We start from the raw sequence: 22,662 nt of genomic DNA on the forward strand, positions 1-22,662 counted from the left end.
TCTCAATACTTCATTCCTTTTTTGTGGCTTTAATATTCTATTGTATGGATATGCCACATTTTCTTTATCCATTCATCAATTGATGGACATTTGGGTTGTTTCCACTTTTTGGCTATTATGAATATTTATATGTAAGTTTTTTGTATGAATATATGTTTTAATTTATGTTGGGTTTATACCTAGGAGTGGTATTGTGGGATCATATAGTTACTCTGTGTTTAACTTTTGAGGAAGTGCCAAACTGTTTTTCAAAGTGGCTATACCATTTTACATTTCCACCACCTATGTTTGGGTAGTCCAGTTTCTCTGAATCATTTGCTATTTTTCATTTTTTTGGTTAAAGCCTTCCTAGTGGGTGGGAAGTTATATCTTATTGTGGTCTTGATTAGCCTTTCTCTAATGGCTAATGAAGTTAAGCATCTTTTCATGTGCTTATTGGCTATTTGTATATTTTCTTTGAAGAAACATCTATTCAAATTCCTTGTCCACTTTTTAATTGAGATGTCTTTTTACTGTTGAGTTGTAAGGAATCTTTATATATTCTGGATCCTAGACCCTTAGATATATAATTGATATATAAATTTTCTCCCGTTCTTTCGATTGTCTTTTCAATTTATCTGTTTTTTCTTTGGTTATTTGTGCTTAAGAAACTGTTGCCAAATCCCGTGTTATGAAGCTTTTGACCTATGTTTTCTTCTAAGAGCTTTATAGTTTTAGCTCTGACATTTAGGTCTTTGATCCATTTTGAGTAATTTTTGTATATGGTGGGAATCAAGGGTCCAAATTCATTCTTTTGCATGTGGATATCCAGTTATTCCAGCACCATTTGTTGAAAAAACTATTCTTTCCCTATTGAATGGTCTTAGCATCCTAGTTGAAATTAACTTGACCATAGAGATATGAGTTTATTTCTGGACTTTCAATTCTAATCCATTATCTATATGTGTATCCTATCCTAGTACCACACAGTCTTGAATCCCATAGGTTTGTAGTAGGTTTTGAAATTGGCAAGTGTGAGTCCTTCAACTTTGTTCTTCTTTTTCAAGATTGTTTTAGCTATTCTGTTTTTGTTTTGTAGTTCTATATGACTTTTAGGATCAGCTTGCCCATTTATGTAAAAAACGACAGATAGACATTTGACAATGATTGCCTTGAATCTATAGATAAATTTGGGAATATTGCCTTGTTAAAAATATGAAGACTTTCCGTTCAGAAACACAGGATGTCTTTACATTTGTTTAGGTCTTATATAGTTTCTTTCAATGATATTTTGTAGTTTTCACAGTACAAGTCTTGCATTTTTGTTAAACTTGTTCCTAAGTATTTTATTACTTTCCATGTTATTGTAAATGTAATTGTTTTCTCAATTTCACTTTGAATTTTTCTTGCTAGTGTATATAAATACAACTGATTTTTGTATATTGCTCTTGTGAAATCTTACTGAACTTTTTTGTTCTTTTTTTTTTTTTTTACAGATTCCAATCCATGTGCACTTTATTTCTTTTACTTTCTTTATTGCACTTAAGATCTCTAGTATGTTGTCGATTAGAGATGGTCAGAATGGAATCCTTGACTTGTTTCTGTAGAGAAAACATTCAGTTTCTCACCATTAAGTATGGTGATAGCTGTGGGGTTTTCATAGATGCCTTTTATCAGGTTAGAGAATTTTCTGAGAATTTTTATCATGAATATTTTCAAATGCTTTTTCTACATCTATTGAAATAATGGTTTTTCGTCTTTAATCTATAAAAACAGTAAATTACTTTGGTTGATTTTCAAATGTTGAACTGACATATTACTGGGTTAAATCCTACTTAGTTATGATGTATTATATAAAAGAGATTTTGTTAAGGATTTTTGCATGTATATTCATGAGGGATTTGGGTCTAGTTTTCTTTCCTTGAAATAGCTTTATGTGGTTTTGCTGTAAGATAATTTTGACCTCATAAAATGAGTGGGGGAGTGTTCCTTCCTTTGTTATTTTCAGGACAAGTTTGTGTAGAATTGGTATTCTATCTTTCTTAATTGTTTATTAGGATTTTCAATTAAAACCATTCGATTGTGGAGTTTTCTTTGTTGGAAAGTTTTAAACTGTGAATTCAGTTTCTTTAATTGTTATAAGACTCTTCATTGCTTTGTGTAGATCCAAGTTTCTGTTTGATATAATAATCTTTCTACTGGAGCAGCTTCCTTTAACATTTCATGTTGTTTATCTTATGTCAAATATTACTTCCGCCACATTTTACTCTTCTTCAAAAACCCCAATTACTTTGTGTCAGACTTTCCTACTCAATACTTCTTGTCACTTAACTTCTTTTCCATAGTCACCATCCTTCTATGGTTTTTAGCTGTAATCTACAGTAATTATCCAGAATGTGACCCAGAGAGACAACACAATGTAAACAATGAAAGAGAAGATAAGAGACTTGGAGAGAGATTGAGAAGTCATAATGGAATCATTGTGTTTCAGAAGGAGAAGAGAGAGGAGTGAGGTATGCGTGATATTTGAAGAGAGAATGGCTAACAGTTTTCTAGAATTGATGAAAGCCGCCATTGTATAGTTTCCAAAACCCTAGCACATATTTACCACATGATATGAAGAGAAATCTCTCTGTATCTAGACATACCATGGTGAACTTCTAGAATACTAAAGATAAGCAAAAGATCTTAGCAAGAAAAGACATTGTTCAAAGAAGGAGCATTAAGGCCATCAGACGACTTTTAACTGCATCGAAAGAAACAGGAAGATGGCTGGATCTTCCATGTGGTGGGAGCAAAGAAATCATCCAGCATTCTATACTTCATGAGTAAATCTTTCAGGAGTGAGGGCAAAATAAACACATAAATGCATTTTCATACAAACAAAAATTGAGGTAACTTGATACCTATATAGGGCTTTACTAACAGCATTTCTAAAGGATCTATTTCAGGAGGAAAGAAAGTTGTCCTATATGGAAGTTCTGAGATTTGAGAAGACATTAAAAACAGAGAAAGTTGTATGCATATGAGTTAATTCAAATGCACATTAAGCGTTTAGAGCAAGGAGGCAGATGTCTTCCAGGGTTAACAAATGGTGGAACTAAAATACCAGACCACAGGTCATGTCAGTGGGGAGGGAGTGTAGTTATGGAGTTTTAAGATCCTGGGGTTGCTTGGGTGGAGTGTGAGGATACCAGACTTTGATAAGTTAGGGACTGGTAATCATTTCTAGGGTAGGACGTACAAAGAAAAAATGTATAAAGTAGTGGAGGGAAAAAATCTAAAAGCAAGAAAAGAGACTTACAAGAAACATGGAAACAAGAAAGTAGAAAACACAATATAAAATGGTACATAAATCCAGACATATCAGAAATTTCTATAAATATTAACGGGCTAGGTGCTTTAAAAAGTTCTTTTGGAAGAATTCTCACTCAGAACTCCATCATCTTTTAGCATGCTGTGGTGCCCTGGTGCAGGTTTAGGGCTAGGTCTTTATCCTTAGATTTTCTAAATGTAATCAGAATGTTGTTCACCAGGTCGTTTGTGTACATTCCTTCAGGAACTTAAGGATCTCTTGTTAGTATCTTTCATACTTTCTCTTTTTTGTTTCACTCTGCATTCTGGAAAGTTCCTTGGTTTTGTCTTCTGACTTTCTACCTTGCTCTTAAGCTGTGTCCATTTACCCTTATATTCACAGATTAGCTTTTCATTTTGACAATATTTTCCCTCTGAAGGCATCTGCTTGTTTCTCTCTCATGTATGGAATATCATGTCCATTATCTAGAACATATAAATTAATGCCTAATGTTTGCTTTATGATTTCTCAGATGACCATTCTTTTGTGAGTTTGGTGTCTCTCACCACATTGGTTTTCTTCAAATACTGTTTATTGACTGATGAGGTTTGCATTTTAATGATGCCTGTCTCTGGTGACTGTGGTAGAAAGTTGAGGGCTATGCAGCTAGGTGTGGTTTGCTGGGATGGCTTGTCCTGTGGGGATATGTGCTCTCCTGTGCCTTGAGGGATGCAATAACTGCCTCTCCTCTGTCAGCTTTCACCTGGAGCAGACTCCACTGTCACCTAATTGGGGAAGTTAGTGCACCTTGGCTCCCCTGCTGTTGGTCCTGACAGCATCCCCCTATTCGTGCTTGCAGGTTGTGTCGACTTTTTCTCTATTTGACTTCTCCACGGAACTCACTGGCATTCCTGACATGGGCTTGTATTTTGTACTCTGGTTTTCTTTGTAGTTTTTTCTCCATAGATTTCACTCCATCTGCTTTCTTTCTATATTGTTTTCTATTGCTGTGTACCAAATTAACCCACAACTGAGTGGCTTAAAACAACAGCTATGTATTATCTCATAGTTTTTGTGGGTCAGGAATTTAGGAGTGGCTTAGCTGGGTGGTTCTGGCTCTGAGTTTCTCATGAGGTTACAGATATTGGCTAGAGCTGTGTCATCTGATGATTGGCTGGGGCTGGAGGAGTTGGCTTCCTTGTGTGGCTTGGGGCCAGAAGCCTCAGTTCCTTCCCTCATAGGCCTCTCCATGGGGCTGCTTGAGTGTCTTTACAGCATGGCAGTTCACTCCCCTGAAGTGAGTGATCTGAGAGAGGGAGCAAGGAGGAAGTCACATGCATTTTCTGTCATAATCTTGGATGTCACGCAGTGTCCCTTTCTCCCCACTGAATTCTTTACAAGTGTATTACTAAGTATAGTCCACTCTTAGAGGAGGGAAATTATTCTCCAGCTTTTTATGGGAAGAGTATCATGGAATCTGTGGACATAATTGAAACTACCTCACTCTCATTGATGAATTCCTCCAGTATTCTCAGGCTCTGAAGTGAGGAAGTGGCCCTGTAGGTCTGTCCGTCTCCACGTTGCCCTCGTAGATCAGACCAGTCACAAACCTTCATGGTGTCCACATAAGTCTGGGCTTTTCCGTGTCTTATAATTTTTGTGGTTATTTTCATCATCTTTTGTTATAGGCTTTTGTCCAGGTAATTTAACTTAAAAAACAGTATATATCTAACTTCTGTAGTGCTTGCTCTCCTGCTTGTTATTGAGCTTCACACACATTTCTTAGAAGCTTCCACATTAGGTCACTCTTGGGCAGACAGTGCTGCAGCAGGCTCTAAATCTGCCCTCCCGCTACCTGACCACTTAGCTAGCAAAACAATACACATGGTGAGGACCTTTCTATTATTCAGGGCATAGTTTGCAGAGCTGAGGTTTTGCAGTTCCTGTCAGCGAGTGAAATCACATTTCCCTATTTCTGGCTTAGATGACATATTGGATGATAATTTATTTATTCAACATTCATTCAGCCCTCACTGTGCTCAGACCACGGACCAGGGCTTGTGCGAGGCACTGGGCACCAGGTTTCCTGACAGGGTTCCTTACCTGCAGACGCTCAGGATTAGTGGAGAAAACAGGCACTTCAGTGCTTGCGCTGTAATGACCGTGATGTTTGTGGGTGAGCCGCCAGAGAGGGCAGTCTGGACATGGATTTTGTTACTGTTTTCCTCTTGTTTTTGCTCTTCTTTCCTTTCTTCCTCCAAATTCTCACTGCATCAAGTATTCGAAAGACAAATAGGTAGAGGGCGGCAGAATTAACTGCAGAGAATCTGCTTGGTTGAATTCCTGTCAGGGAAGAGGAGTAGAAGGGAGAAGGGCGTTCCCAGATGCAAAGGTGTGACTGAGGTCGGGCCTCAGTGGTCTTCGTGATGCGAGAGCAGAGGGCTGTGGGAGGGCCTCCTGTTCACCACCTGCACACTGGCCCACCTGCACACCTTCCTGCGGTGGCACTTCTGACCGTGGAAACCTCATCAGTCTGCTAGCCCGTGGGGCATGTGATTTGCTCTACACGTGCTACTGTGGGCACCTAGCTGTTTGCATGGGACACTTCTATCAAACACAGTCACCTTTTATTCTCCTGCATGGCTTCTCAGAGGATGTGCACCCTCTTCTCTCCTGTCTATCATGCTCCTGGAAGCCTGAGTTTGATCACTATGAACTTTGGTCACACTTTGCTCAGGATTTGCTCACTAATAGTTAGGCTTGATTTTTGTCTGCATCAACCAACCAACCAGTTTAGCTTCTAATCATCTAATGTGTCTAATGCTCTGGATTATTGAAATATCTGCGGAAAAATAGCTTTATGGAACTAGTTCGTAAGCCTTCTCCCTTTTTTTTCTTATTGAAGTAATTGTTTCTGCTCTACAGAGTTTCACAAATACGGTTATGCTATAGCAAAACCAGCTGCTGTCTACTAGTTACTGCTGTATATGGGGTACGGGTTTTTCCTACCCTGTTTCTGACCATTTGAGTTCATCTTGCTGCCCTCATGAAGCCCCTCTCAGAAACCCAGCTGTAGGGGAGGCAGGGTGCTCACGGAGCAGCTTCTACTGGACATGGATGTGCCCCGGCTGATGAGGAGCCCTCAGACAGTTTTCTGGCAGGGAGCAGGCAGATGTGGTTAGGAGTACACGTGGGCAACATGGAGTCAGCCACCTCAAGGGTGTTCTCGTGCTTTTAATTTAAACACAGTCATAGAACTTAAAAGTGAGCTTTAAAATGTTCGTTTCTGTTTGCCACATTCTGGCGAGCGAGAGAGTGGTGTCATCGTTCTGTGTTTGTTAAGTGATAATTAGAGTGTGGAGACAGATGTGAGCTGCCTGGGAGCTGGATGGGGCTGTGTCAGAGATGCTGTGCTCTGGGAAGGCAGGATGTGGGGGGAGTTTGGCCTCATTGACTGTGACAGGGGTCCCAGAGGCTTGGAGCTGCGCGGGAGGGGTCGCTGTGGAAGCCCAGGGCAGTTGGGCAGGGTGTCCACTCTCTGCTCTCCGTGGACGTGGCCTGGCTTGCCTGGAGCACCTCCTCCACATATGTGGCGCGTGCCTGAGGACCTTCGAGGAGAGCCTGGTCCAGGGACCTGCAGGATCATGGGCATAGCAGGCCCAGTGCTGACCTGTCCCGGAAGCTCCCCAAGGGAGCCAAGGACTTGGGCAGGTTAGGGCCTTCCTCCTGCTTCTTGTCCTGCCTTGCTGCTTTAGAAAGCCCTCAGGGGTCCTTTCCCGGGGAGACTTGGTCTGCAGGGCAGCAGCCTTTCTTGCCTGGGTTTTGGGGAAAAGCTGGAGGTGCCTGTGCCCTCTCTATAGGCGTTTCTCCTGTACCGACTCACGCTGAGCTCACTGTGGCCAGGGTCAGGTCTGGGTCAGTGAGTGGGGAGTGGTTTGAATGGGCCCCTGCACCAACCACATGTGACTGCCAACAACTTTCTTAGTCTCTCCAAGCCACTAGTTGGCCGGTCGGTTAGTGGGTTGGTTATTGCCCACCCCTGGGGCTGTGGGGAGTGATCAGGCAGTGCAGGCAGATGCCTGGCTCAGAACCTGGCCCACAAATTGCCTTCAGTGCTGGTCCTTCCCTTTGGGGCCCAGGGCCACTGTCATCACAGGAACAACTCCCAAATAGAATATGTGAGTCTCTCCTGAGCCCTCTTAGGGCCTGGCTTGCTTCAAGGAGAGCCACCCCATGCATAGCACGTGGGGCGCGTGGGGTGGCTCTCCCCTCCTGGAAGTGTTCTGGTGCTCTGTGTGCCCGCCTTTGTGCCCTGTGTCACGGGCCTGGCCTAGGTCTTGGTGTTCCGCCCAGGTTGTTGGTTGAGATGAATGCTGAGCATATCCAGGGCACTGCTGACTAGGTGAATGGAGCTATTATTAGTTCCTGTCTAGTTAGTGGTTAACCTTGGGCCAATTCCCTCAGTTTGAATGCCAGCTTCCCCACGTGTTTCCTGGGTGACCTTGACCCATGGGCATCCTCCCAGTGCCCGGTGTTCTTGTCTGGGAGAGGGAGACATGACAGTGACTCCCGCAGGGGCTGGTGCTTGGATTCAGGGAGCAGCTACTTGTACAGCCAGAGCAACCTCTTGTCATCTTGTAGGATTCCTTTTTAAAGAAAAATTAAGGCAAACATTTAATGTGCAAATTTTATGTGCATTTAGTGAGTTGATGAGCGTTAGAGATTTAGACAAGTTTCCAGATGCCAACAGGAAATAAGTGTGTGTGCTTGGTATCATGTATATGAAATCAGACAGGAGTGTGTATGGAGATCCATGTGTGTCCCTCGCATGCACACACATGCACACGCACACACACACTTCTAACACATGCCCCCAGCCCTGATCCAGAATGGCCCTTGCCTTGGAGAGTCTCTGTCACTTCTGGGAACAGCCTGAGCCCTAATCTTTTTGGTGGAGCCATCTTAATTATTTCTCTATTTTTAAGGCTAAGTCTGACCTCAACTTAGTTTGCCTGGGTCTGAGATGCCTCATGGCGCTGGGTCCACCCCTTGGGTGCCCAGCACTGGGTCCACCCTCAGAGTGGAGCTATTGAGTTGGAGGTGGCAGCTCTTTGAGGGCAGTGGGAGGTGGGGTGCCTGCTCCAGGTGGACAGAGCAGTGTGAGATGATGCCCTTGTGGGCTAGGCAACTGCACACTGTGGTGACCACCTAGGCTTGCTAGGTCCCGTTGGGGGTGGGGTGCGGAGCCAGAAGCCAGGAGACCCTTCCAGAGCCACAGCCGCATCCCCAGGACAGGGCAACCCTTTGGCTGGTGTAAAGCAGGGAACAATGTGACCAGATTTTTTGTTTTAGAAAAATTATGTTCCTGAAGTTGATAGAAACAACAGCTTGAAATAAGAGGACAGCACAAATAAGTAGGGGAAAATGCTCAGGTGAAAACCAAGTCAACCCTCAAGAGCTGTCGCTGTGCTGTCCCAGCGAGAGGGCGGCCTGGCCCATCAGACCTTGGAGGCTCCGATGAGCTGCTGGGCCTGGTGAGGGCTTCATGACATAGCTCTTTGGTTACTGAGCTGTCACAGGGCTCCCGTGTCTGTACTGGTCAGTGGAGGGACTTGCTCAATTCTGGCCCAGGCACAGCTTCAGCCTTGCATTCTGGGGACTTCCATGGGGACCACTGACTTTCGCCAAAGTAACTGGGGATGACGCTTAACAGAGAAAATAAACTAGTCTTTCATTCTGAATAAGACTTGGTGATTCTTTTCCTTCATATCACTGAGAATGAGAAAGGCTCAGATTATGTTCAGTCTAATAACTGTGCTGAAGAATAATGTTCCAATTGAATGCTTTCAGAAAGCCTCATGGAGACTTGGGTGAAGGGTAAGCATGCTAGCAGTAGTGGTGAATAATGTTGGATGTAGGTTATTATGCTTTTTAAATTAGGAAATGCCACGGGCACCCTTAAAATGGCTCACCCCCATGTTTTCATCTCTTCAGAACACTGACACGGCGGTCCAGGCGGCACTGCTGTAGTTTTATAGCCGAGGCTGAGGAGGGTGGTGCAGTAAGAACCTCTAGTGGGCCCTGTGAAGCACTGCTGTGCAGGCAGCCCTCTGGAGTCTTAATGATGCACTTGATTTGTTCATGCTTCTCACTGTGGAACCAATTTTCTCCTCCTCCTCAGAAACCATGTGCTGTGGACTGAAGTGTGTCTCCCCAATTTCACATGTTGAAGCCCTACCCTTCCGTGTACTGAATCTGGAGATAGGGCCTTTAAAGAAATAATTAAGGTTAAATGAGGTCCTGAGGGTGATCCCTAATCCGACAGGACTGTGGCCTTATAAGAAGAGCAAGAGACACCAGAGCGCTCTCTCTCCTCATTTGAGGGCACAGCAAGAAAGTGGCTGTCTGCAAACCAGGAAGGGAGCTCTCACCTACTGAGAAGCTACTGAGCTGGCACCCTGATCTTGGACTTCCAGCCTCCAGAACCATGAGAAATAAGTGTCTGTTGTTCATGCCGCCCAGTCTGTGGTATTTTGTTAAGGCAGCCTGAGCTGACCAAGACACCATGTGTTATGTACATAATGGCTACATTTATGGGAGAGCAACATGCAGCTGAGTGCAGTCCCAGCAGATATAAACAGCTATTGTCATTGAAAAGGTGTGATGGGGGCAGCTGACTTCCTTCCGCCTGAAGGTTGCCTGGGTACTGCCCAACCTGAGAGCATCTCCTTGCCCCTGCAGGCCTCAGGGGCTCATGGAGTTGTGGATTATTTAGTGCTGATTCTTTTGCTTTTTTAAACCAAATGGGAAGGCCAACACATAATTAGCATGAACAACAAACACAAGAGCAAGAAAAGTATTACTATCATGTGTCAGGCACTGTTTAGAAAGAAAAAAAATATGTATATACACTCACGTCCCTCCATGTCATCTGTCTACATACACACACACATGTTGACATGTATGTATATACCCTCACCTCCCTCCCTGTCATCTGTCTACACACACACACGTTGACATATATATGCATGTGTATATACACTCATCTCCCTCCCTCCCTCCCTCCGTCTCTATCATCTGTCCACACACACATACACGTTGACATATACTTACTTTTGATCCTAACAGCAACTCTGAGGTGGTCACTTTTTTCCTTTTCTTTGTTAAGGCTTAATTCATATAACCTAAAATTAACCATTTTGAAATGTACAGTGGCATTGATTATTTCGCAGTGTCATACAGCTACCATGTCTATGTAGTTCCAAAAACTTTTCATTACTCCAAAATAAAACCCTTTACCTGTTAAGCAGTCACTCCCAACTCTGCCTCCAGCCCCTGGCTACCAGTCTGCATTCTGCCTCCAGATTTGCCTGTTCTAGACATTGCATATGAAGGAATCATACGTGCTATGGCCTTTTGGCTCTTGCTTCTTTCACTTAGCGTGTTTTGGGGGCTTTCCCATATTGTTGCATGTATCAGAATTTCATTCCTTTTTAGGATTGTGTGGATAGGCCACAATGTGTTTATCCATTCACCTGTTGAAGGACATTAGGGTTTCTTCTACCTTTCGGCATTGTGGCTAGTGCTGCCATGAATGTCCTTGTACAAGTTTTTGTTTGAACACCTGTTTCCACTTCTTCTGGGTATATCCCCAGGAGCAGAATTGCTGGGTCATGTGGTAATTAAATGTTTAACTTACTGAGGAACTGCCAGACTTTTTCCACAGCAACTGCACCATTTTCCGTTCCCAAGGTGGCACTCTTTTAGCCCCATTTTAATAAGTGAAGGGCCTAGTGAGTGGGGAGCTGGAGGATGTGCTCAGGATAAGACAGCCCTCTGCTGACAGAGGCAGGTCACTGTTGACCTGTTGGGAGGTCTTTGCTAGGCCCCTGCAGCTGCCCTGGCATGTGTGTCGGTCCCTGGCTGGGCACCCTGCAGGCTGGAGCAGTGAGATGGGCCATTGACAGGGGCTCAGAGAGGAGGGGTGTCTGTGTCTTTTCAGGCACAGGCAGAGGGGAGGGCCATCTGAGGCACGAGCAATGTGAGTAAGAGCTTGGGGTCTCAGGGGTTGAAATGAGCTCTCTGGGTTTTGATTTTCATTCAGTTGTTTGATAAGGTGCCGTCATTTTTAGTCCCTGCTGCTACCTGGTTGGCCAGACCCACAACCAGTGTCCTTGCTTGCCAAGAAGTGCCAGGTTCTGTCTGCTCCCTGACATTCATCCTGGTGGAATTGTCTTCTCACCTCTTTAAGGGGGAGACCCCTGGGCCATGGGCTTACCCTCTGTGTGTGGTCTGCCATGGCCCTGGCAGAGGCCGAGCTCTGCCATGAGCGATGCTTGACCAGCCTTCGTTGTCGCTCCCCTCAGAGCCACCCTCATATTCCACAGCAAAGAAAACGCTTCAACAAGATGAAGATTTCTGCCACTGGAGACTCTCACTTTTAGAATATTGGGTTACTTGACTTTGCTTTCGCTTACAGTGAATTGCTGAAGGCATTTCAATTATACAGTGAAAATCATTAGCAGAATTCTTGTTACTTAGCATCAGACTGTGGGATATAATCATGATTTTTTATGGGTGGCAAAGCAGATACATTTGAAGGGAGATTTATTCAGATTTTCCAGTATATCATTATCACATTCTTGTGTGATAGTTTCCTGGTAATTCAACTTGATTTAGTATAATACATCAGCACGACTTTTCTTTATAACTTGTGGAGACCTAAATTTGTTTAGCAAAGAAAACGTTGAAGACTGCTCAGAACACTCCTGTTTATGGGCGCATTGCATGAGAGGCTGGTAGTTTTACCTCCTGGAAACTTTATTGCATTGCCTGGTGGCGAGGAGCAGGCAGAAGTGCACTGGAAGGACCTGGGCCACCCTGGCACCTCTCGCTGTCAGGTACATGGTCTGCTGTCGCCCCTCTATGCCTTGGCCTCCTCATCCACAGGGGGCCACCACTGCCGCTCCATCTGAGCCAGGGCATCAGAACACCAATGCCCCATTGTGCAAACACCAGTGCCCCATTATGTGTGAGCACAGATCTGCAAGAGGCAGCATGCGCAGCCTGTTCCAGAAGACAGTGCCTCTGCCTCTCAAGTTCAGGGGAATTATTAGCAGTAACAGCGTTCTAGGCTTTTCTTGACGTCCTGCAGGCCCAGCCACGTGACTGACAGGCACAGTCTGCCTCCCTCCGTCATTTGTCTCCCACTTGCTCCTTGTGGTCACTCACTTGCTATGGCCCTGCTGAGTTCCAGGGCCCACAAGGTGCTGGGGGCACAGGGACCAGTGGGTGCCTTTCCCACAGTGCTTGCCTGCATTATTCTGTGATTTGACTCAAGTGGAAGTGTGTTTCCACCATTGAGAGATTGTTGTCAGACCTATTCCTCAGGGTGGGAGCTGGCCCTCCCAGACCTATCCCTGGAGTTCAGGTGACAGTGGAGGTGTGGGTGTGCATGTGTTGGTGATGAACTGCTGGGTTGGACCTGTTGAGGGCACTGCTCGCTGTGTGAAGGGCTGGTTCTGAGTCCTCCGGGGTGTGCTGGTCTGTTTGCGTTGGTGAGTCTAATCCTTGTACCCACCTACCGAGGCAGCTGTTGCATTCCCTTCAACTGAGGGAACTGGCATTTGGATGATTCTGGTAACTTCTCTAAAATGCTAGAAAATACTAGCACCCAAGTGGAATATATGTCAGCCTGGCTCTGCTTCAGCCTGGTCAAAAGTTCTCCTCAGGTTCTAAAGGATCCTTTTTCTTCACACTTTGACTAGACTTTGCTTTGTCTAAAGCAATTTTAAATTCTATTATAACTTTGTTTCTTGATATTCTTATTTCCCTTTCCTTTTAGACTGCCATCCTACAGTTTTTTAATCTCTTGTTTCATAAGTTTTTGTTTTCTTTCTATCTCTGAAAGCACATGTCAGGCTGCTGACTAAAATCACTCATGTTTCTTTTTGTACATATTTCTGAACACATGTTCTTCTACCTCCTGCTGTGTTTTCTTTCTGTGGCAGGATTTTTTTTTATGGCTTCTGTGTTTCTTTCTGTTTGCTCCTCCCTGAAGGAGAAGACAGTCCTGTATTATCTGTGCCCCAAGGTGTGTGGACATATTCTGTGAGGCCCCTTCTCTCTCGCCTGGGTCCTCTCTGGGTCCTTGGACTTTGAGCTGGGTGACTGTTCATTAGGCTGAGTGTCACGTCACTTCTTTGGGAACCAGCAGCCCATAGAATGTTGAGAGGAGACTTCATGGCCTATGATTCCTATGTGGCACCCCATTTGGCTGGGACCAGTGTCTCCCTGCCCTCTGTCTCCATGGCACACTGCCTTTCTGGAAGGACTTCACAGGGTCCTCAAGACTCCTAGCCATCCATGCCATCACATGAGAGCTTGCAGAAAGGCCACATTTGTGGCTGTGAGTGGTTCATTTCCTTATTTCTTTGCTGGACTTACTGGAAATTTGGGAGATGGAGAGTAAAATGCGTGTGCTTGGGCCACAGCCTTCCTTCACCAGCCCTCATGTCCTGGCTCAAAGTGCTTGCTCTTCCCTCTTGCTCAGCTAGGGGTCCATCACTGTCCATTGACAGAATTGCCCCTTCTTCATGAATTACTGCTCTTGTTGCCTTGAACCAGGCTTTGGATTTTGTAACATTAAGCCTTTCCCATGTTCATGTCCAATAGATGATATATTTTGAGGCCATGATGATGGGCTAACTAATATTCCACACAAGGTCCCATAGGTGACCTGTTCAGTGAATTCACTAAAATTTTATTTGAAGCACATGGTGAGTATTCAATAAAGACTTAGAGATCTTGGTCGACTGTAACTTAATTAGCAGTGTCATGTGGTGGGTGGCTAAAAAGTAAATGTCTGTTTTGAGAACTTTCTGAGCAGCATATTGTCCCAAATAAGGTGGGGAGGGGGGGCAAGTGTCACTGGAAGAGTGGCCATACCACAACCATTATTAGCACAGCATGCACCCAGCGTAGTCAGGCTCAGAGCAAATTTGTTTTGAAATGAATGAAAATGAAAGCACGACATATCAAAATATTTGGGATGCAGCTAAAGCAACATGTAAAGGAAAACTTATAGCACTAAATACCAATAAGTAAAGAAGAAATGTCTCAAATTAGTGACTTTGGCTTCCACCTTAAGGACAGAAAAAGAAGATTAAATTTAAGTAAGCAGAATAAGGGAAATAGTTGCAATCAAAACAGAATTCAATGAAATATAAACTAGAGGTAACAGTAGAGAAAATCAGTGAAAGCAAATGGTGGTTCTTGGAGAAAATCAGTAAAATTGATAAACCTCTAGCCAGACATAGGAAAAAATGGATATGTCATGGTCAACCCTATGCCAATGTGTTCAATAACCTAGATGCAATGTGCACATTTTTTTGAAAGAAAGTACCAAAGCTAACTCAAGTAGAGATCGATTACCCTAATAGTCCTGTATATATTTTAAAATTGAATTTGCGCTGAAAACCTCCTCCTCCTCTTCCCCAAGAAAAGCCTCCAGGCCCAAATGGCTTTAGTAGTGAATTTTATCAAATATTTAAGGAAGAAATAATGCCAATTCTATATAAACTCTTCTAGAAAATTGAAAAGTAGGGGATACTTCTTAAGTCATTCTGAGTCCAGCATTACCCTAATAATAAAACCAGGCAAAGACATTAGAAGAAAAGGAAACCATAGACAAATATTCCTCATGAACGTACGTGAAAGCTTAACAAAGTTTTAGCAAATTGAATACAAAGTATAGAAAAAGTAATTGGGGTTTATCCTAGGAATGCAAAGTATCTTTTACATTCTAAAATTAATCAATATAATTCACCATATTAACAGACTAAAAACAAAAAACAATACCATTGCAGTATATGCAGCCAAAGCATTTGACGAATTTTAACATCCATTCTGGGTAAAACCTTTCGGGAAACTAGTAATAGATGAAACCTTCTGAGATGAATGGCATCTATGGCAAACCCACAGCTAACATCATATTAATGTTGAAAGACTGAATGCTTTCCCCCTACCTTCAGGAATAAGGCAAGGAAACATGCTCTTGCCTCTTCTATTAAATATTTTCCAGAAGGTTCTAGCAAGTTCGTTAAGAAACAAAAGGCATTGAAATTGGAAAGGAAGAAGTAAAAACTGTCTTTATTCTAAGTCAACATTTTGTCTATGTAGAATGTCCTACAGAATCAAAAGAAGGCTGCCGGAATAAATGAGTTTAGCAAGGTTATAGGATGCAAGATACAAAAATCAATTGTATTTCTCTATACTAGCAACAAATAATTAGAAATTGAAAAAAATGTTTTCAATAACAAAACATTGACAGGAGGAATTATTGAAGACGTAAGTAAGTGGAGAAATTATACCATGCTCATGGTTCAGAAGACTCAATATTGTTAAGACGTTAATTCTCCTCAAATTGGTCTATGGATTCAGTGGGCTCCCAATCAGAATTCTAGCAAGGTTTTTTTGGTAGAAACTTGACAGCTAACACTACTTGATTTCATGACTTATTATAAGCTGTGGTAATCAAGACAGTGCAATACTGGTGTTAAGACAGACAAGTAGATCTGTGGATCAGAATAGAGTCCAGAAATAGACTTACACATATATAGACAATTAGTTTTGAACAACAGTGCTAAGGCAATTTAGCCAAAAAGGGATAGTCTTGTCAAAAAATGATGCTGGAGTAATTGTACATTCAGATGCAGATAAAGAAGAAAATACGACCTTTGATCCATATCTCCCATCATATATAAAAATTAGCTTAAAGTAGATCAGAAATCTAAATATAAAACACAAAACCATAAAACATTGAGAAGAAAGCATAAGACATTCTTTGTGACTTTGCATTAGGCAAAGTTTTCTTAGTTATGACATTAAAAGCATTATCCATAAAAGAAACAAATTTATAAATTGGACTTCATTAAATTAAAAAATTTCAAAATTTTCTACTCTCCAAAAGTCATTGTTAAGAGAATGGAAAGACAAGCCACAGACTGAGAGAAAAACATTTGCAAATCTAATGTGTCTGGAATGTATAAGGAACTCTTAAAATGCAATGCTAAGGTAACCAGCAACATAATTAAAAATGACCAAAAGATTCATTTATTTTTTTTTTTTAAGATTGACACCTGAGCTAACATCTGTTTCCAATCTTCCTTTTTATTTTCCTTCTTCTCCCCGAAGCCCCCCAGTACATAGTTGTATATTCTAGTTGTAGGTCCTTCTGGGTCTGCTATGTGGGGAGCTGCCTCATCATGGCCTGATGAGTGGTGCTAGGTCCGTGCCCGGATCTGAACTGGTAAAACACCGGGCAGCTGAAGCAGAATGTGCGAACTTAACTGCTCAGCCATGGGACCAGCTCCTGACCAAAAAATTTGAACATCCACTTCACCAAAGAAAATATGTGGATGGCAAATGAGTACATGAATAGATACTCAGCATCATTGTTCATTAGGGAAATGCACATTAAATTCATAATGAGATACCAATTGGTATAGCCCGTCATGCCAAGGATGGAGACCATTTCGTACTGCTTGTGGGAATGTAAAAACGTATGATTACTTTGGAAAACATTTTGGCAATTAAACCAAAAAGCTAATTAAATACACACCCACCGGCCATCCCACTCTTAAGTGTTTACCCAAGAGTAAAGAAAGCATATGTCCATACAAAGCTTTGAACAGAAATGTTTGCAGCAATTTGTTTTTAATAGCTAAAATACTGGAAACATCCCAAATGTCTATCCATAAATGAATGAGTACACAAATTGTGGTATATGATACACACAATGACACTGGGGATTCTCAAAACAATTATGCTGAGTAAAAGTAGCCAGACCAAAAAGTATGTGTACTGTATGATTTCATTTATATAAACTTCTAGAGAAAACAAATTCTGTAGTGTCAGAAAGCAAGTTAGTGGTTGCTTGAGGTCAGGGAGTTGGTGCAGAGGAGAGAGAGGAAGGGATGACAGATGACCACAGGAAACATTTGGGGTGTGTCTATTCATTATCTTGATTGTGGTGATGGTTTCATGCACATGTATGTATGATAAAACATTTCAATGTGTACACTTAAAATATGTACATTTTATTATATGTCAGTTATAGCTCAAAGCTGGGTTTTTTTTTTTTTTTTTTGACAAAAAGATAGCAGCACTCCTTTTTGGAGCAAGATCCAGGGGCTAAATTATTTTCAACCAAAATGTCCAGTATCTAGTGAAAAATTTTGAAGCATGCTAAAAACAGGACCAATGAGCGAAAAATAAGAGATAAAACGGATGAGAAATAGACCCACAGGTGACTTATATAATCACACTACCAGATAAGAACTGTAAAATAACTAAGATTAATATGTTTTTAAAAATAGAGAAAAGATGTAAAAATATATGAAAAAATGGAGGTTTCAAGTGAAATCGTAATCTATAAAAAGAATCATATCTACATTCTAGAATTGAAGAATATAGGATTTGGAATGAATATTTCACTGGATGCATGTATCAGAAGACTGGACACAACAGAAAACAGGTGTAAGTGAATTGGGCAGCAATTCATTGCAGTGTATCCACACTGAAGCACAAGAGAACAGAGAACAGGATAATACACAATAGAGTGTAAGAGACCCGTGGGGCAGAGCCTAAAGGTCTAATGTAACACAATGAGTGCCCCAGGCAGGGGATTCAGAAAAATATTTGAAGAGATAAAGGCCATGGATTTTTCCAAGGCATTGAAAGATATCCATGCTAGGTTCATGAAACAGCCTACTCTGAAATGAATAAATAAAAAATCAAGCCAACGAATAAGCAAAACAAACTAGTTGAATCGAGGCATGTCATGGTTTGACTGGAAAAATAGAGACAAAGAAAATCTTAAAAGCAACCAGATTAAAGATGGCCCATTGCTCTCACAGGAGCCACAGTCTGCATCTGGCCCATGTCTCAAGGTCCCTGTGTGCACATGCTTCGCTGTGGCATGCATCTCTGAGTGAAATTGCTGCACCATCGCTGATGCACGTCTTCTGCTTTGCTAGCTGATGCCATTCTGTTTTTCTCATATAGTTTCTATTCATACCAGCAAAACACAGACTTACCTCATGTAATGACTGTTCAGGCAACCACTTTTCTCCTTAATTTCTCTTCAAAATTACACCAAATTTTAGAGAGCAACTTCTTTTTTTCCCCCTCCGTACAATGCCCTGTTTACCCAAATACAAATAAACTATATGGAGTGATATTGTAGCATTATGGTTTCAAAATAGGGACACTCACCAATTTCTTGATATAACCTTTTCCACCAGAAAATATGGAACAAGTGTCTCTGTGTACAATATTTGAGTGAACACCCAGCAGTTTGCGTGGGTACATCTTGTGTGAGAGACCACATAGGTAGCATCTCCTGTCACACTGTGTTGTGTTCTGTTGTGAGTCTATTTCCATGTGTCGCAAAGTCTCCTCATGCCTAGCCATCATTTTGTCCTAGTGGTGTCTTGCTGTGCTGTAACTCTGTTTGTATATGCCCTCGGAGTGCAAAATAGCCATGAGCCTTAAAAAGGTTTATATATTGCTGAAGGAAATGGTGCAGAAATAAGATTGTATTTTCCAAAGAGTGACCTCTTGCATTGTTCTCCTCCAAGCAGCACCCTTGGCAAGTCCCGTCCCCCTCCTCTGGCACATACTGTTAGCCTTCCTTTTATCTTATTTTGTGCAAGTGCAAACTGTACTTATTTGCTTTTGAATTATTTTTTACTTTTGTTTTTTCACTGTCCAATTGATATACTTTTCTGAAAATTGTTTGGTTATCTTTGGTTGGGATTGAGCACATCATAATTTTTCCATTACAATTAGTGGATACATGTTTTTCCTGTCTAATAGAAGGTTTTTTAGAACAAAATAATAGCCTAAGTGACTGGAACGTGTGTAAGGGTTCCCATTACTCCTCGTTTTTGCCAGCACTTGGCAAGGTATTGCCAGAGTGTTATATTTTAGGAAGTCCAGGGGGTGTGTATTTACATCTGTCTTTGGTTTTAATTTTCCTATCTTTAATTACTAATGAGATTGAGTATCTTTTCATGTGCTTGTTGACCATTTGGATCTCTTCTTTTGTGAAGTGCTTTTCTCAATTTATGTCTATGTAATTTGTAAGGGAGAGCCACCAGGCTGGCCTCAGATGTTTCTGCAGCAATTTTCATGCTAGACAGAAGTGTAACGAAGTATACAAAATCTTTAGGAAAAAAATTTTCTCAATAATACATTTTTAAACATGTGAGGACTTAGGGAAAAGTGGTGTTCCTATGCCCTTGCTGAAAGAGCCCCATGAAGATGGAACCAGACTCTAGACAAAGCAATGGAGTAAGGGGGTGAAAGGTCAGAGAACGACTGGTGGGGGACCCAAATGCACAGTGTACAGGGAGGTGTCAAGAACAGTGACCTCACAAGGTAGCAGCAGTGGTATACATAATAGTGATGGAGGAGGCCTGTGAGGGTGTGAGCGAGCAGAGAGGGCTGGGGTGCAATCTGTACACTTCATGCTCTTTCAGGCCAGTCAGTCAATGCATAGGGATTTACGAACATCATTCAGAGATTATCAGTCAGAGAACCGTGAATAGCTAGATAAGGACTCACACTGGGTAGTGGGGGAGGGTGTAAATATGGTAATACCCACACTATCCTTGGTGAGTCATCAATTCTTCTGCTTAATGGACAAAGGCCACTAGCAGGCCTTTCACACACACAGGAAGTAAAGCTATTCAGTAAACATAAAAAAGAGCTCAGCCTCACTAAAGATGTTTACAGTTTTAAAGTCTTAAACAATTAAACTGATGAGGTAACATATTTCACCTCTCCATTTGTCAAAGATCAAAATGTTTGAGAGTTAATCTTATATGTACTGGCTGGAGAAATATCACTCATGAATTTGATGGGGATATAATTTGCAGAGACCTGTATGGAAAACATTTTGTTTACTTCTCTGAAATTAAAAATGTCCAGTATTTCACTTCTCATGTGAGGTACCTCTGAATGTGCTGATTCAAAAAAATTCTAAGATGTATTGATGGTAAAGAATAACATGCCAGTTGTAGAACAAGGCATGTGCATTTTACTCCCACATGCATAGAATATTTCTGGATGGACACAGCAGTGACTGTGAGCTCAGAAATAGTAGGAGACAGCCTTATTTTTCATTGTTTCTTTACATTTTTACTCTTTATATTTAAACATCTATAGTTTAGAAGAGTTATGAAAACCACCTAAGAGCAAGAAGAGTTTTAATAGTTATTATTGTTAATAAAAAATATATATTATAATTTATATATTACATATAGTAAATATATAAAAAATTATAATAATTGTTATTAGTAAAAGAATCTGCATGTATTGCCAAGTTTATTCTAAACTCATGATATGTTAATATTATTTAATAATTGAGAAACCTGAAACACAAAATGAAGGACCAATCTTCCTCAACCTACAATGAGGTTTTATGTCCTGATAAACCCACTATAAAGTTGAAAATATTCTAAGTCAAAAATGCATTTAATCCACCTAACCTACTGAACATCACAGCTTAGCCTAGCCTGCCTTAGATGTGCTCAGAACACTGACATTAGCCTACAGTTGGGCGAAATCATCCAACACAAAGCTTATTTTATAATAGTGTTTAAATGTCTCATGTAACATATTGAACACTGTGCTGAAAGTGAAAAACAGAATGGTGTATCAGTTGTTTACCCTCCTGGTTGCGATTGCATGGCTAACTGGGAGCTGCGGCTTGCTGCTGCCCAGCATCGCAAGAGAGTATCATAACACATATCACTAGCCTGGAAAAGGTCACATTTCAAAATTTCAAGTATGGTTTCTACTGAACGTGCATTGCTCTTGCACCATCATAAACTCGAAAAATCGTTAAGTAGAACCATCTTTAAGTCAGGAACTATAATTTACCCACCACTTTGGAGAGCACGGCAGAGCAGAAAAAGTTCTGGCATCATTACTGCTCCTACATAGAAGGGACACAGAATAACAGTCATTAAAGTGCTGTAAATAGCAACGTGTCCTAAGTTTACCCACACCCTCTGAAGGAATTATACCTCCTGCCCGCTCCACAAGAGCATACGGGTCCCAGAGAGGCCAGCAGCCCCTGGGGAAGGATTTGGTCAGGCCGACCTGGATCTTCCCACTAAGAATTGCTAGCCTGGGACTCTGACAACTGCCTCCCTCTCTGAGCCTCATTCCTCCTCTATAAAGATGGTGGTAATAATCCCTTCTTACTAATCTGGTAAATATGAGGTATAGGAGAATAAATACGGAAGTGCTTGGAAATCATAAAGTGCTTAACAATTGTTAGTTTCTCCCCCTTTTAAAGATTTTCATGGTTTCATAATCCACTGCCTATTTCTGGAACATAATTCATTAAGTGTGGTTAGGATAATGACTAGATCTTGAGATTTTATCTGTTTTTAGAAATGTTTTCCTGCCACCTGAATTCCATTGAGGAGCTTCCTGAGACCCAAGCAGCTTCGTGTCTGGGTTGAGGTTGGTGGGCACTGGGGTTACTGCACTCAGAGCCACAGGGAAGACCTCCCAGGTGGCTTAGGGCCGTCCACAGGGCGAGGCCTCCTCCTCAGTCACTTTGGTCCATTCAAGTAGACGGTGGTGCTTGGCTGGGGTCCGCAGCATGCCTGGGCACCTTGGATTCTTCTAAATATGTTGCCAGATTTTTTAAAAGGTATTTCTGCTATAACTGAGAGTGCATGCTGTTCTGACAGTAAGTTGTAAGTCAAAAGCCACACTAAACAGTTGAAGCTTTGAGATGTAGCTTAGGTCATACTGGCTTCAAGTAAAGGGTGAAGGTCTTTGAGTAGACCAGAGCAGAGGCAAGGAGGAGTAGGGGGCATCCATGGGGAAATGTCGGGGGAGCCAGCACGGGGAGTGGACAGGAGCACACAAGGGCACAATGTCTCATCAGGGAGCAGCACTGTGACCTGTGGAATCGTGTCTGATCATCACTGATGGATGCAAACCAAATTTTAGGTATACAAGGTGTTCTGTGAATCTCCAAATGTGAGAATGATAAGGCTGGGCTGAGTGGGATTTCGTGGCGTGCCGTAATATTGGGCTTGCTGAGTTCATCAGGTAACGTGACACTTTTCCCTTGCTTTTTGGTAGATGGACAGTGTCCTCACCCTCGGGGGAAGCAGGTGGGCTGGCAGGACAGGCGTCCACAGGCCGGGAGAAGGAGACACTCCCAGGTACTCTCGTCTACCCCTGCTGGTGACCTGCCTGCTCGGCCCCATCCTGTTCCAGATGATGACTCACCTGTGACCCCTGCCTTTCCTGGTCTGCTTTGCCCACCTGTGCCCTGCCTGCACCTGACCTCAGTG

At 42.2% G+C, this 22,662-nt stretch overlaps 1 protein-coding gene across 44 annotated transcripts in view; it reads left to right on the top strand.

The window, feature by feature from the left end:
• PCBP3 (poly(rC) binding protein 3) overlaps nucleotides 1-22,662 on the top strand; it is a 319,960-nt gene that overhangs the window by 164,654 nt on the left and 132,644 nt on the right. For 20 of the 44 annotated variants that reach the window (XM_070489045.1, XM_070489087.1, XM_070489066.1 and 17 more), the window contains one exon: nucleotides 22,448-22,530. The exons of the other annotated variants lie outside the window; for them this stretch is intronic. The gene's annotated coding sequence lies outside the window, so the exon portion shown is untranslated. The remainder of the gene's footprint in view (nucleotides 1-22,447; nucleotides 22,531-22,662) is intronic. 44 annotated transcript variants of the gene reach the window in all.

Source organism: Equus asinus, chromosome 18 (genome assembly GCF_041296235.1).
Source record: "Equus asinus isolate D_3611 breed Donkey chromosome 18, EquAss-T2T_v2, whole genome shotgun sequence".
In the NCBI taxonomy this organism is placed as follows: Eukaryota; Metazoa; Chordata; class Mammalia; order Perissodactyla; family Equidae; genus Equus; species Equus asinus.